General features: G+C 42.0%; 1 protein-coding gene across 1 annotated transcript in view; it reads right to left on the reverse strand.

Moving 5' to 3' along the window:
- Positions 1–11,760, reverse strand: part of NSUN3 (NOP2/Sun RNA methyltransferase 3) — a 210,696-nt gene extending 198,936 nt beyond the window's left edge. The window contains exon 1 of the mRNA XM_086934421.1: positions 11,690–11,760. The gene's annotated coding sequence lies outside the window, so the exon portion shown is untranslated. The remainder of the gene's footprint in view (positions 1–11,689) is intronic.
- Between the last annotated feature and the right edge of the window lie 5,426 nt (positions 11,761–17,186).

A 17,186-nucleotide genomic window follows, 5' to 3' on the forward strand; every position in this document is an offset into this window, starting at 1 on the left:
TTATAAGAAAACTGAAATTAAAAAAATACCTCTCTGAACATCCGTCTGTTGCTAATACTGTTACAATTGGTGGAAATAATGCTCACGGTCTGACAATTGGTGATCTGGATAGTATTCATGTGTTAGCAACCTTAGATGAGGATCATTTGGAGGTAGACATCAGACAGATGGCTAGTTTGCTCGATATTTGTGAGGACACCTCAATTGACAGTGGCTTGAGAGATAGATCGACATTTGTACCACCAGGTATTCATGACCCATATTTGGATGAATTCCTATAAAAAGTGACATCACAACTATATGAATTAGAGGATAATCATGGTAAGAATTCGCATTGTAAACATCACTATAACCTTTCAAAAGATGACTTGGCCCTCCTAAAAAATCTACAGGAAGATAGAGAACTAGTAATCTGTGAGGCTGACAAAGGAGGGAACGTGGTGTTGATGGATCTCAAGGACTACCTAGGGGAAATAGCTTGATAACAAAACCTGTTACGAGTGATTAAGAGAATGTTCAATCCCTAAAATTGAAAGGACCATCAACGCTCGATTAAAAGACTGGCATGAATCTGGCCTACTCTCAGACAGGGAGTATGGATATCTGCAGGCCAAGGATAGTAGATATCCCTGCATCTACATACTCCCGAAGATACACAAAGGGGGAAATTCCCCCCCCCCCCCCGGAAGACCTATCATTTCAGGAAATGGTTGTCTAACTGAACGCTATCCGAGTACTTGGATAGTTTCTTACAACCCCTAGTAAAGAACCTGCCTGCATATCTAAAAGATAGCAAGGATATACTTTGCAAATTGGAAGATTTTGATTGGAATAGGGATGAACTTTTGTTCGTCACTATGGATGTGGAAAGCCTATACACCTGCATTCATACTGATTGCGGTCTGGAGGCTTTAAAGCACTTTTTATATAAAAGGAGTGCTTCACATTTAGACCACACCATGATGTTGTTGGAAATGGCACGGATGATTTTGACTATGAATACTTTCTTACATGATGGATGCTGGTTTCTGCAGAAGCAGGGTTTGGCTATGGGATCCAGGTTTGCTTTGTCTTATGCAAACATCTTTATGGGTTTGCATGAGGCGGAGCATACCTGGGGACCTGGAGCCACCAGATGGATAAATAATGTAATTTTCTTACCAGCTATATAGATGACATCTTCCTAATCTGGAAGGGAAGTGATGAGGAACTGTCTGCTTTTAAAGGTTATCTTATTAACAACAAGTTTAATGTAAAGCTTACCATGTCACACTCCAGAGAGAGCATTGATTTTTTAGATCTGAGATTGTTCGTCATAAACAACAAGATACACAGCACTATGTTTAGAAAACCTACTTCATGTAACAGTATGTTACATGCTGAAAGTGCACATCCGGCCAGTACAATCAGGGCAATCCCATATGGAGAAATGGTTCGGGCAAGGCGCAATTAAATCCTTGACGAATCATTTAGGGATAATGTTGAGAAAATAAAAAGTGATTTTTCCAACAGAGGTTACTCCAGAGAGTGTATAACACAAGCGGAACAGAAAATACAAAGAGTCAGCAGACAGAGTACCCTCAAACAGAAAATTAAAGAAAAACAATTAAGTAAGACCGAAAATGTGACCTTTATAACACAATACAATGTTCAAAGCCATCATGTATATAACATTCTCCGCCGCAACTGGCATTTACTAAAAGCAGCCAAATTACCGATAGGGACTATTTCTGAAAAACCTAAGATAGTGTACAAAAAAGGCAAGACTATAAAGAACATGCTCTGTCCGAGTTATATACAGGATCAAAAGATGAATGCGATGATATGGTTACCTGAGAAACACAATGGGTTTTTCACATGTGGTTGTTGTAATGTATACCCATTTGGACTGAACAGAAAATCTAAATTCAGACATAATACCGAAAGAGAGTTTAACATCAATTCGTTTATAAATTGCAACACCACTCACACTGTATATATCATTGGCTGTGCCTGTAATAAAATCTATGTAGGCAGCAGCATTCGAAGTCTAAAAACTCGCATTCAAGAGCACGTGAGGGCAATTAAGAACAAGGATGAGAGATATCCAGTGTCCACACATATCCATGAAAATCATCCAGAGGAATCGAAAATCTGGTTTTATGGAATAGAACAGGTTAAACCAATGACAAGAGGTGGGGATATGACCAAGGCATTGAGACAGATTGAGGCTGGTTGTATCTGCTGCCTTCGTAGCATCTCCAAAGGTTTAAATATTAACAATGAATTGTATCATTTTTTGTAAAAATGTATAAAACCTTTGTTAAACATGTACCTGTACCTGTACCTCGGTCAAACATGTAATTGTATTTCTGTATTCCTGTTGGTTTTAGTGGACTATTGCTTTGTTTTTTAAATTGATGAAAATGTGATATTTACAATATACCACATAAATTCTGTTATGTATGGTATTAAATGAGTCTTTTATGACTTCATATAACTATGGAAGATGATTGCACCCGGAGTGAACTATCACTGTCCTTTCCAACATGGCGGTACTCATAGGTTAAATCAAAGGATATAATAACAGTTTAGATATAGCATCAAATATTTGAACCAATAAAGGAATTTCAAATTAACTCAATAATTATATGGGCAATTTTGCTTAGGTGGTAACTATGTGGATTTAATACAAGGATCACAAACGTGGGGATTGACAACGTATCTTAAATGGTCCCACAAAACAATCAAGCTCATACGGTTTATACAATATGGGTTAAATGATTTAGTTCTATTTTGAATTACAGGGGTCGTTTAAAACTAGTGTTTTTTTCATATAAAAAGATTTGTCTTAACTCTACAAGCACATGCCCTAATCTCTAAAGATACAACTGGCTCCACTATAAGATGGCGCCTGGAGTCGGGCGCTTTCTCATGTGCTTTCTCTTACGATTACCAAAACAAGGATTCACTGACTGTTCCAAAATGGCGTCCATGAATCAGTTCGAATGATCGGGTCGCTTCTTTTGTATATAACGGACATGTTTTGCTTCTCCAATTTAGAGAAGTATTTAAATTTGAGGAATCGTTTCTTTGAACTCATTCAGAGAACGTTACTCCTGTGCACCTTAATCGTAACACATGTATTTATGCCAGCTATAAGATGGCGGCCATAATCGAGTGTTCTCTTTACCACTTGAAAGTTGATCAATTACAGCTGAGTGTCAATAGCGGGATATTTAAACCGGCGTCTTTGAGATGAGCCTTTATCGACCTTTTGCTGCAAACGGTGACGCGTGAAGGATGATGACAATTACCACAAGTAAGTAGGGACCTTAAGTAAGGGTGGGAACGATCCTCTAGTTATGATAGGTTTCGTTCATAGGATTATTGTATATTATAAAATAATACCGATTATGGGGGCATATGTGCCTCATTACCAGGTGACTGCACTATTTTATGAACCTAATGGTCCTGGTAATGTAATCATTCCCTCATCCAGAACTGTGTTCAATTCACTTCCTATGTGCGGGCTTGGGTTCACAATATAGAATCGATTTTATTATAAACAGTGCCTGAACGTTTTATGAATCATCTTGTCCACAAACCACGGGCGTCTCTGAAATTAAAAACGTCAATGGGGGAATGTCTATTAAGGGTGATAACATAGAACCGTTATTATTATAAACGATGCCTGAGTGGTTTGCATTTTATTTTTTCTGCAAACCACGGGCATTTCTGAAATTTAAAACGCCAATGAGGAAATGTTTGTTTAGGGTGATGTGAATTGGTGCACCCAGGAGATCTCCAGGAGCCTGGTTACCCGTGTTTGATATGGGGCGGTCGGCGACTATGGAGCACGTACCATGCTCTATGTGCGCTGATGGGACCCATGTTTGACTGCGGATTTCCAGGGCTCCCGGGTCTTTTCCGTGGATGCTCGGAGAAGCAGTGCGCCGTATGTCCGATATTCCCTCCTTCCATCATTATTTGACAGTTACAACGTACTTTTTGTTGATCTGGTCCCTCTCCATGCCGTTAATATAACTATGTGTAGAACATGTAGGGCAAACTTGGTCCTTATATGATCGGATCTATCTTTGTATAATTATGTGTAGAACATATAGGGCAAACTTGGTCCTCATATGATTCTATCTATTTTTTCCATAAAGGGGGATCATAAGCGCCACAATGATTGGGTGAGAAATCAGCAATCTGGAATTAATCCAAGAAATACAGTGTTATGAAAACATATTGAAGCAAATGACCATAGGACGGACTGATAATATATCTATAAGGTATGTGAAACCTTAGTATGGAATATGGGGGCCATTGTAAATGTCCATAGAAATTAATATGAATAAGTAGAACATTGCTTTTTATACACTAGGTGGCCATCCCCACATACTTTTGTATCCTTGAACCTTCATATCCATGACTATCAATTGAACGTCAAAAATCAACAGTAGACATCCTTTTCGCTACTTTTGGTAAGCAATGTTTCATAAAATTAGATCAATCCATATAAGCCTGGGATTAATATAAGCCTGGGATTAATATAGTGTTTATGTGGTAAACTAATATAATACTAAATGTACAAATTAGCTCTTTCACATTAGATATGTTAAATCAAAAGAACATATGAATGAGTTCTCTTTCTCTCCTTTTGTTGAAATTGGAAATTGTACTATTTTCTGATGTATCTTCTTAAACGAACATGAACATATAAAAAATCTGTCTAGTAGGTGACTTAAGCCAGCTAACAAAGCTAAAAGCTCAAAAGAAATTCAAGGTTTTTAATTTGTGTTAAGTAATCATGTATTTTGTAACTGTAATGCATCAAAGCATTTGTTTTATCTGTACATAGTGATTGTAATATGTATATTTTGTATATTTAATTTTTGTAGCCCTGAAGAAGTCCTCTGGAAGAAATGCGTTGGCTACGCTTTGTATGAAGAAATAAGAATAAAATAATTTTAAGCCCTACTGAGCGGATTCTTCAAAAGTTATTGACTTATTATTAACCGTGGGCGGCCAGCTACGCTCCGTCTGCGGAGTGTGCGTAGTTCCGCCTACTCCGCATTTTGCGGAGCTGGCGGAGCCAGGCGGCACTACGCACGCTCCGCAGACGGAGCGTAGCTGGCCGCCACCCGCCTCCCTCCCGCCCTCCCTAAATACTTTAAAATAAAAGAACGCAATAATTTTAAAAGCACTTACCTTGCCGCCGCTGGCCGCCGCGTTCCCCGGGGCTCGTTCTCTTCCGCCTTCCGTATTTTGCAGTAATGCGCATGCGCGGACGGCCGCGCATGCGCATTTTCACGAGAAAATGCGCATGCGCGGCCGCCCGCGCATGCGCATTACTGCAAAATACGGAAGACGGAAGAGAACGAGCCCCGGGGAACGCGGCGGCCAGCGGCGGCAAGGTAAGTGCTTTTAAAATTATTGCGTTCTTTTATTTTAAAGTATTTAGGGAGGGCGGGAGGGAGGCGGGTTGCGGGGCTGCCGGCCAGTGGTTTTGCGGAGTGGGGCTACGCGGAGTGCGGAGGTGGGCGTAGTTTCTCGCCCACTTCGCGTAGCTCCGCGAAGCCCCACTCCGCGAACTCCGCCCAGGCCTACTTATTATTACTTATTGTGGAGTGCTGAACCATTGTGTTTTATTGCAGAGCTATATCACTGCTCACTAAGTAAAAAGATTTTGTGGTGGGGTGATGGTTCTATTATGTATGCATCATTTCCTTGTATTAATTATGCATCATTTTGTGTGTATGCATAATTTTATTGTGATTACAGGCATATATACTTAACAGCATTAAGACTCATACACTTATTTTCCTAAGTAATAATTCCACTTTTCCTTTTATCCTTTGGGATTATAAATTGTTGTACGTATAAGAATTATTTTTATTATAAAATGGGGAAGTGTGAGGTGCTGCTATAGGGTAAGTCATAGTGAATGAACTATTAAGATTCTTTACTGGACTGTCAGGTAGCAAATGTTGGAGGAGACAACTGGTGCGAACTTCGTTTGGGAAGGAGGTACTAGCCTACTCTCCCTCTCATACACATAATCTTCCTTTTAATCCTCTACAATTTGTGTGCCTCATCAAAGCACTCTTCACAGCTCAGCCAAGTACAACACACCAGGCATTATACTAACACATTTCAGTGTGGTGGTCCGCATTACTGCAATGAAATGCAAATTCATGCATAATAGCTCCTCTACTGTCAAGGAGGAGCGCTAGTAATCATAATAAACCATAAACACGAAACTAAAGCTGGAATTGCAGATTACGTGAGCATTGCTCCCGTGGTGGGAAGGGGGCTAGCTCAGTCTGCAGCTCTAGATAACAAATTAACAATGTAACAATTATACTAGAATTCACCCGACAAGGCAGACCACGCAGCATATGTGATACATCAGTGACGGGTGTGAGAGCAAGTGCCTAATGAGAGACCTGGGGTGAGGTCAGGATGAGTTTTTTGACGCACACTAGGAGGGACATCCTACTAACGCCTGCGACGGCACCAGGGTGGGCAGGTGCAGTTCATGAAATTTTGGCAGGCTGCAGTGGAAATGGTAGCAAAGCTTGCACCTTGTTGTGCTGTGGTATTATTGATCCAGCTGCGATCTGAGCCAACCCACCTCACCACCGGTGGCTAAGTGAAACCCAGGCCCTGTGTAGCCAGGCCTCGGAGCACAGCGAGTGAGTACCTGGAGGGAACTCTCACTCTGCTTGTTGACCTTTAATTTATTTTAAATTAGCGCTAGCCGCAGCATGCAGTCACAGGGGACACGTGGTTCCAGTCAGTGCTTTAAATGGAAAAAAATAAGTGCAGGTACTCACACAAATTGAGATGTGGACCAGGGGGCTTTGGGGGATGGGGCGTTGGGGGCAGGGCTATGGGCAGTGAAAGGGATCTGGCCAGGGGCACACATTTAATGTGATTGAGATGGAATTGGTGTGCAAATGTGCATAATGATAATAAAGCATTTCTGGTGTATTTTCATTATTTCATTTCCCTGATACGTACAAAAGGGTACATTTATCATTAAAGTGGGCTTCTTTACTAAACCTTGATGCCCATTGCTGTGCTACAGCATCACTGTCACCACCTTCCTCCTCGCTCTGGCTCTGGCTGCTGTACTCAGCTATGCCAAGGGGAAAACTGGGAAAGGCTTGGGTCCTGTCACCATCCGGCCTGGACCACTACAGAAAAAAACTGATAAGAACAATTCCCTGCACTACAAAAGTTATCACCCGAAGAGCCTTAAGAACATTCTCCCCTATGGACAATTCCTTAGGGTGAGAAGGAATTGCTCAAGAACAGAAGACTTTGTCACTCATGGTGAAGCACTCACTAACAAATTGAAAGAGAGAGGATATCCAGCCAAGCTCTTGAAACACTCCATGAAGAGGGCAAGATGGACACCTCGGGAACATCTTCTACAGAAGAGAGTAAAACCACAAATGGAACGGATGGTATGTGTATCCAGGTTTGGACCCCACACGACCCCGGTGCAGAAAATTATCCGGAACAACTGGCACCTGGTTGAGGAAATCATTCCCGAGATCGGCAAACCACTGTTTGCGCTAAAGAAAAATCGCAGCATAGGACAGCAGATTTCCTCTACCCGGGTGGTAACCAAAAGAGAAACACAGAGTACCCTCTTCAACATGGGCCCAGTGAAAGGACACCACAAGTGTGGCACATGCTCGGTGTGCAGCCTGACGATGGAAGGAACTCACTTTACTGATGGCACAAAACATTGGCGGCACGAGGACTTCACGAACTGCAAAACAAAATATGCAGTGTACGCCATAACCTGCCCTTGCGGGAAAGTCTATATAGGCAAAACAACACAAGAAGTGCGCCAACGCATAATCCAACATAGATCACGGATAAATAACAAAGTACTGACAGCACCTCTTGTGTCCCACTTTTTGAATAAAGAACATTCGGTCAACGATCTTAAATGGACGATTTTGGCAAGTATCAAAAACATTGCGGGTGCCGGCGGGGACCCGGATGTACGACTGGCACAAAAAGAGGCTTACCTCATTTTAAAATTCAATACTGCTATGTCGGGACTGAATGATCTGAATGAATTCAGCAATCTATAATGATTTGTATGTCTGCAACGCGAACCTGCTATTGCTTGCTGCGGCTCATGTGATCGGAGTGTACCAACTTTGAGATAATCACAGCGAAAAGATTATCCATCAGACCACGCTCTATTAGATCTACAGATGCCTGCACATTTGAACACGAGTCTCATGCTGCACATCACAGTTGTACCTTAATTTTCAAGATATGTTAGTTAAAATTGCATTTCCCATGATACATCAGGACCGCAGTCGATTCAAATACAGGTAGACACGCCCCCTGTGCTAACAAGCTGTCTTCCAGAACTAGTCGGGTGCCGGACTGCTGCGTCTCTAAAACTCTGTAGAGAAGTAAGTCACCTCGCAGGGACATATTCTATATCGGGTGAGTGGAAAATCATGTCTCCCTAAATGCTCGCTCTTTGCATCAACAGCTTACAAGCCCGTGCGGCGGCTGCCGCCTCCACACGCGTGCAGTTAGGACAAATTTGCCCCAAAACGAAGGTAGGACTTTTACAACTTTTCTGAACGTCCTAGCATTGCAGAGGTATAACGGGCAATACTAAGAGGTCCCTTTGCTTTCTCCAGATTACATAGATCTGCATAATGAACAACTGACGCTGCCGGCACCCCTCCTTTTTAGCAGCAATCTTTGCGCACCCTTGAGGTATGTTTTCGTCTGATTAGTGCACAAGTGCAGCACAATAGAGACAGTAGAGCATTGTTTCTAACTGAGATCTTTACGCTATTTGTTTACAGGGAGTGATCCGAACCTCTCACCAATAAGGTACCTTTATTTTCAGAGTTTTTGAGTCTGAGCGAGGAGTTTGTGTAAGTTAGCCCCTTCACTGACACCGTTTTTTTAATTATTTCACAGTGACAACGACCCCCCAGTCCATGTCCTGAGGAGAACCCGTTAAATGTGATTGGGTTCGAAACGCGTCGACGTTCTTACCTCCAAGATACCAAATAATTAGGGCTTGCTAGGAATCAACTTAACACACTTGTAAATCGCTGATCTGTTCCCGTGTTATTCCTAGTCATAGCACTTTGTGATAAATCTATTGTGTATCTTGTGTAGGTGGTAACAAGTAGGCTACTATTTCAATCTGTTAGTCCACTTGTTCAGTCTATATCCAGGATTGGTGCCTCAACGATTGATTGACCTGAGGCATATTACAGTTATCCATGTTAATTATTTGTCACAATTTTCTTGTTTGAGTATTTTGTTTGATTTGTTCTTTTCAGTGTATTGAATGTATTTCTGTATCTCTATAAATGTTGTGTTGTATTTTTTGATGCCAAAAAAAATTCTTAAAAATATTTTATAAAACAAGAAAGTTATCCAACACAAATGGTTGTCCAACCTAGCAATTCATTATACTAGGCTGCGCACTACTGCATAGACTCAAGCTGCCCGTACTCAGCTATGCCAGCAGGAAGCCTTCCCTTCGATTTTCTGAGTCAGAAGATAGGCCTGTTAGCAGGCCCTGCCCACACGCCTACCGTGCTATTGTCAGGGGTTTAAGTGGGCCAGGTCTTGCCGGTGCTCGGCACTGGCAGTTCTTAAAAGCAGGCGCCGAAACGGGTCTCTATCGGGCTCTACATTCATTTTTGCCCTCACCCTTGTTGGAAAAAATTATCTTAACTCTGCAGCAGGGCCACCCTTTACTGCCTTAGATGTACATTCAAAGTGACTCGTTATACATCTTACATAGTCTCGTCATTTTAGAACTGAAGAATTTTCAATATTATATACAACAAAGCCAAAGTTGTTGCTTTTTCGATTTTATACAAGTAACAGCCATTGACAAATTGAATAGTGCTGGCTTGATGTAGGTGTAAAATTACTTGTAATATTTATCCAGATTTTGGATGCAATTACAGAAGCAGTAAAATACCAGTCAGGCAACACACTATGCTAACCACATATGTGTAGCTTAAGTGTTTTAAGCCATGCCCTTAATTATACTGGTCACGTCCCTTTCAGAAACCCCCCAGTTGTTTCATCCCACTTAAAGCTTCTCCACAGAGCGGACACAGTGTCAGTAATCACAGTGCACCTCGGGCCCCTCCCAAACTTCCTTTCAGCTCAGAAGGAATGCCTACGGGCCGCCGCTCAATTACCACGATAAAAGGAGAGATTAGTACTCGATCAGAATGCCATGAAAACAAACGGACCCACTGATTGTCAGCTATTATGCGCTTCTCTTTGCTAATGCCAATTTCACTAAGCTTGGTTTACGGCCCAGTGAGTACCGGTACTCTTTGGATAAAGAGAAGTTCCGGTACTCAAGCGCCAGAAATTAAGTGCCGGTACTCAGACCGGTGAGTACCGGCCCATTTAAAGCACTGGTTCCAGTCCAACAAATGGCTTTCAGCTAAGCCGGCAGCGGCATCACATAAATCAGCAGAGCAGAAGCTTGGTGTAGTACCACTAGCTCTGTGACAGCCTGTTGATGTGATCTCTGGTTGTGCCTCTGTATGTGAGGTTGGGCAGCTGAACTAATTTTCAGGCTGGGTTACTGAATACATAAATTAAGCTTAGGCTAAAAATTTATTATGAGATAGTGTCCAATGCTGCAGCGGTTCACTACTTTACAAGAAACCCCAGGCAAAAAAAGCATGATAAAAACAATGAAAAGTAAAAGATTAAAACTACAATGAGGCCTTGAAACGAATAAAGTGGAAAAAACTGAATGGTGCAGGGCTTTAAGTGAGATGGAAAAACTGTGGTGGGGGTGTCACTTAAAATGCTGTGGCAAACCTGTGAAAGGGTCTTGCTTAGCCTAAACCAAGTTAACTACACAATCATGTGCTTAACAAATTAATTAAATCGTATTTAACAATATATAGCAACATAGCAAAAATATATTACATGCAATAAACACTTAGCGTAAAAGGTTAAGAAGACTCTTCTGGGATTCAAACTTGACCTTGAGGCAAAAGACGGATTCATGATGTAAATGCATTAATCTACTGAGACACCAAATCCTGCTTATGCAACATGCTTTCTTTAATAGAGGGTTTGTCTGAGAGAACAAGTGTGGTAATGTAAATAGTACCTGGTGACCTCACCCTACAGCAACAAATCGTAGCTAATGTTGCCAGAATGGACTCTCATTTGGAGGCCTACATTGATGCACACCGCAACATTCAGCAACTGCAAGAGCAGCCTAAATGATTTATAAATAATTATTAAAAAATGCAGAGACGTAAGTGTATTACAGAATAAAAACAAAAGCATTTTTTTCACCAACCATCTCTTGACTCTTTTGGAACAGAAAAATGTAACCAAGTGGCTTGTATTTTGTTCTCGTTACAATCCCACTACTAAGTAGCTGCATTCTTAGTTTAGATGTCAGTCTTAACTGTTTGGCCTATAAAGCATTGCATTCTGAGACTTGTAGGTTCTCTTTTACATTCGCAAGCCCTTCTACAGCTCACTTAACACTTTATAATACAACGTTTCATCAGATTACACGTTCTGTTCACATACAAGCAAAGAATACAAAAGCAGTAGCAGATGCAAAAAAAAAAAAGTATGCTTCGAAATCGAACGGACCGACCGGCATCGGAAGTTGGGGAAAAAAAATACCAAGTACCTGATCCGTCTTAAAGTGCAGGCGGTCACATTTATCCCATTCGCACGCCTCCATGAAGGAAACCACGATTGGCTGCCTGGGACTTGTTTGACCAATCATAGGGCATTGTAAAATACAACGGAAATGGGAGGCAACCGACCAATTAGGAGCCGGTTCTCATATACATTTTATCGGCTTGGATTTGCAGTGTCTGTAAACGCGTTGTATTGGATAAGCACACGGTTGTTGCTGATTTGATGTTCATTGCCTCTGCTTTAGTAGTTAAAGAACCAGATTTTTATTTTAGTTTTGTCTTGGGGGGGAAAAAACGTAAAATGTCGTTTGATGCGATGTAAATTTTGTTCTCTCTCTTCAGTTCTAGCAAAGTTTCTCATTGTCGTTCTGACACTAAATCCGTGCCTTAAATGACATTCATAGCCAATTAAATCAGGTCACTCCGGTTGGTTGGTGCAGTGTGTTTTTTTTATTTACTTATTTATTTATGCGATTTTATATAGCGCGAACTTTACCCGAAGGTGTCAGAACCTTTACATAAGAACCAGTTGAAAAACATAAGGATTTAGGATTACATGCGTTAACATAAGGGATACAAACAGAATTTTTTTTGCAAATGTACAAGATGTAAAGTCACACGTGGAGAAGTGTGGCTCAGTGGTTAGAGCGGCAGACCCTGATGCAAAGGTCTATCCCGGGACCAGGGTTCAATTCCCCACCTCAGCGGGTATTGGGCTCAAAATTCCACGAACCTGATAATTCTCACCTCAGTACCTATTCTAATCATGGAGTCCCACTCTGCAACTGTGGGCAATAGCTTGCTTAGTCTCCACAATGGCCCCCACAACGCTAAGGATGCCTGGCCTTCACCCTGGGGGTGCCCAGGAGTGGACGCCTCACAGGGAAAGCCAGGACGGGTTCCACAGCGGTATTCGTACAAGCGCCTTGAGACCCTTGCGGGTGAGTAGTGCGCTATACAAGTATCAATTACATTTACAAGGAGGAGTAATTCCCAAGCGACATTAGAGACACAGCTAGCTGATCGGGGAGCGATTTGCCCTGCTGAACTGCATTTAGGACTTGAAGGGTTTAGGACTAAATCAAACAAGCATTTGCAATGCAATAGGTCTCGCATTAGGAAAGTTTGAGCTATTGGTATTGTAAATGACACATTTTTAGGTTTCGCCTGGCCGTAGCACTGCGCAGCAGTGCTCGCGCAGGCGAAATCTTTTGATGTACAGTGTGGGGCTTTGTCTCGCCTCTCTCTTCCATTGGCTAGCTCCATAAATGGAGGCTAACCATTGGAAGAGATTGGTTGTCAATCACTCTTTCCCAGTCACGACGCGATTCGGGGGCGTTTCTGGGTCTTTTTTTAAGTCCCGCCCTCTCCTCTTCCCATTGGCTGGAATTTTACCTTCCAGCCAATGGGAAGGGGAGAGCACGAAGACACGCCCCCGAATCCCTACAGGGCGCGCTGTGCTTTCAGTCGACAACTCGTTTTATTTCTGTGCAATGCCACGGACTTAGCCCAGGCACGCAGCTTTCCTCCCTCAGGTTTTAGGAGACTCGCAACAATGTCTAATAATAACTATCACGAGCAGGACAAAGCTTTGTAGTGGAGCTTGAGTATGTTTCCACCGAGGTAAAACACAGTTTTCAAAATTTTCTTTTAATTTATCCTAGTGCACGTTAAGCTCTGCCTGGAACTTAGATATTTATTATTAATTATTTTGTTCCCCTCTCTCTTGGCTCTCTTGATGTTCTCCTCTCTCTCGCCCTTCCCTCCTCTCATTGCTTCACTTTACTTATGTTTCATTTTCTCCTTGTCTGCTTGTTTTGTATTAACCGTGGAGCCCGTTTCCCGGCTGCATACACGTTAAATCGCAAGGCGCGGTGCTTTATATTCTAATTATTGTCAGCTGTTTAACAGCATTGAGTGGGAGTTCCTGCAGTTCTTCATCTTCATGATGGTTGATGGTACATACGATAGAACACTTCTTATTTTGTTAGCGAGCAACACGGGCTAATTGTTAATAAAGGCGCACTTTTGTGTTCACACTTTTGTATCCGTGACACTAGTGCTTTAACTTTTGTGCGCGCTTTTCACACGCGCTACATTGTTAATTATGGCGCACTTTTGTGTCCCCACTTTTGTGTCTGCTACACTAGTGCTTTCCCTGTCACGTGCACTACATTATTAATCATAGCGCACTTTCATGAGTTCCTTATAAAGTGTCCCACAGGCACGTTGCTGAGCCTCTCCGCCTCACAAGCATTTCAGTGTGCTCTGGGGCTTGTACTTCTCTGTCCTCTTCTTCTCTCATAGCTTCCCCCTCCCCCGCTTGTTGCAGTCAGCTGTTCACCCAGCGGCTAAAAAGGAATCGAAATCCATTTCTCCCCTTGTCTATCTGCGTGCGCCCACTCGGTGTCCACACCTCTTTGCACACCGCATTACTTCCATTTATAGGCTCGGGGGAGGCATCTCCCGGTTTCACTTGGGTGCTCTATCAGTGCTTGGCACCCTTCCAACTGCGGCTTGTTGCGTTTATGAGGAGCACCACCGCCCCTCCATGTGCACATTCAGTGTCCAGCATTCTCTAGGCCAACAGTCCGTGTGTCCAGCTCGGCACACACTGCCTGGTACCCTCACTGCCCACCTCCCTGTTTCTTGGACTGGCGCATAACGGTTCTCCGCCAAGGACTTCTGTGCGTACCCACTCAGTACGTGGCACGTCTCCAGGCTCCCCTTGCTGGTGCTCACTGCTCGTACACGCTGCGTCTGGCACCTCTCTCAATCCCCTTCAGTGCTCCTCACATGCACAGTGCCTGGCACCCCTATTGCCCATTCCCTGTGTCTCGCTAGGCCCCTCTGCTTGTACACACCGTGCCTTTGCACCCTACTGTCCCTCTCCGTGCATGCCTACTGTGCCTAGCACCTCTCGCTTTCCATCCCTCTTTATACACCGGTCTAGCACCCGCTTTCCAAACCACCTCCCAGTGCACCTCTGCAAACACATACTGAGCATGGCACCGCTCTTGGTCCCCTCTGGTACCCCTCCTTATGCACACACTGTGCATGACACCTCTCGTTTTAACTGGTGCTACCATCACACCAGTATTACATCCCATAATGTTTTAGTAAGTTACTAACCATTTGGCTGCAGCGGGACACTTAACCATAGTATGGTACCCAGATAAATGTCAATATAATTTGAATATTGAATGCCGGTTAGTAAATAACTTACATTTTTTGTCTGTCTCAACCTTCACTATGAATTGGTCTTGCTCGAAGTGATTTTATACTGTGTACTTGTCTAATAAATATGGTTAATCTTACACTTTTTGTGTGAGTGTTTTTTTTAATTGCCTGATAATAGTTGAATAATTAAAACATTGGTGTCTGAAGTCTTTGTGCATTGTGAAAGCTTGCAAGGCTCATTTAGATTTGCACTGGCTAAATATCGGCCTTACTGTTTTATAAAGGCTTTCGTCCACATCAAACGATTGTAATCTTTACCGAGGCAGACATGTGCTTTCTGCATCCACCCACCTCGGATTTGGACTACTGGTCTCGAAGTTCTCTGTAAACCCTCCATTCCCAATGGTTTCAGTCAGTTTGTACCACTGCATCGGTAAAAAAAAATCGATTGCTTCTGTGTGAACTTGCCAGATTTCTCACTTAGCTGTGTCTTGCGGTGTTAGTTGCTGGACTGTTTATCTATTAACACCTTGGCTGCTAGGGGTTTTCCCCTCCTGTGCTGAACTTGCTTGAATACTATAGTTTCATGACAAGGTCAGCTCGTCATAAGCACAGCTCCACTGTGCCTCATGACGAGCTGACCTTGTCATGAGCATGGAAGGGGTTAAGTTTGATGATTTCGGTACATGTACAGCAGGAAAAATGCCACTAACTTAGGTTATTTAGCAAATTGGATTCACTTTCCTGAAACCTTTACCAAGCCATCGTAGAGATCAGTTGGACCCCTTTCCAGGCAAAGATAGGAAATGGCTTGAGTATTTACAAGATACCCCTACTACAGTACTGCTTTTTCGGAGACTGATATTTTCTTAGTTAATTAATGTTTTTGGGTGACAAGCGCATCGTGCTTTGTATGGGGAAATATAGCGCCTCGACTGAGCTCAGCTTTATTTTTCTTAGCTCCTCGGATTTAGCCGCACTACCCGCGGCTAACTGCAGATCACACAAGTATTGAATACAGCGGCAGGTTTGAATCCTCCAACCCCATTCTGATCCACCCATATTACCTACAGGAGTAACTACATTTCTCAGACCAAATATTTTGCCCTAGGGCTGACAAAATAAAATGTACTGAATTTCTGGAGACTAATGTTAAGGTCGCCCAGGCATGCCACTGGAGGTATTTTCAGGTTGCTTGGAACTAAGCGGGTAAGGCGCTTGCTGTGTTTCGAACAGGTTGAGAAGATTAAGCCATTGGCAATGTAAATGACAATGCCATTTATTTATCTGTTTTCAAAACCAACACATAAATACAAATTTTGTCATTTACAATGCCAATAGCTCTAACTTTTGCAAAGGCGAAACCGTTGCATTGTAAATGCTTGTTTATTTATGTGTTAGTTGAGAAAATAGCGAAATTAATAGCTTTGTCATTTACAATGTCAATAGTTATAGCTTTCGCAAATGTGACACCTATAGCATTTGTAATGCAATACGTGTTGTATTTATGTGACTTAGATGTATTTCTAATACACATAATGGCTTATAATTTTTCTTATAATTAATACTTAAATAAAAGTTTTTGTAATATATTGATAGATGTATCGGATGAGACATAGGGTAGTGCATTGGAAGAAGTAGTAGAAGAAGTTTGAGATGAGTCAGAAGGTTGGGCTAGAAGATATATTGAGCGAAGTATAGGCTGAGAAATAGGGTAGTGCATTGGAAATGCTAAATTAGAAGAACGTGATAAATATATAGATCCATAATTACATTGAAAGTATATAGATACATAAAGGAGGTAAGTATATGTAGATTAAAGATATTGATAGAGGCACAGGATGAGAAATAGGGTAGTGCATTGGATATGCTTTTTCAGGAATAAAGTAACAGACACTTAGATTCAAGTACATGGAAGGTACATAGATACACAATGGAAGTATGTACATGCAGACCAAAGATGATTTTTATTTATTTATTTATTATTATTATTTTTTTCTCTCAACAACATAATTATTGTACATGTTTATACAAAGTAATATACAAATATAGGTACCTATCTATAGTGAGAAAAAAAATACTTGTATACAGAGGGATATGCGGTAAATTTCTGTTTGCGTATGGTGCTTATGTGGGGAAGAGCCAAATCTTGAGTAGTTTTCGGAAGATAAGGTGGTTGTCGGTGGACCTTATGTTGGGGGGTAAAGAGTTCCATAGTTTGACTGCTTGAACAGAGAAGAATGTGCCACCCATGTTTTTTGTCTTGTATGGTGGGTTTTTGAGGCGAGATGCTCCTTTAGAGCG

This window comes from Lissotriton vulgaris, chromosome 8, assembly GCF_964263255.1.
Source record: "Lissotriton vulgaris chromosome 8, aLisVul1.2, whole genome shotgun sequence".
NCBI lineage: Eukaryota > Metazoa > Chordata > Amphibia > Caudata > Salamandridae > Lissotriton > Lissotriton vulgaris.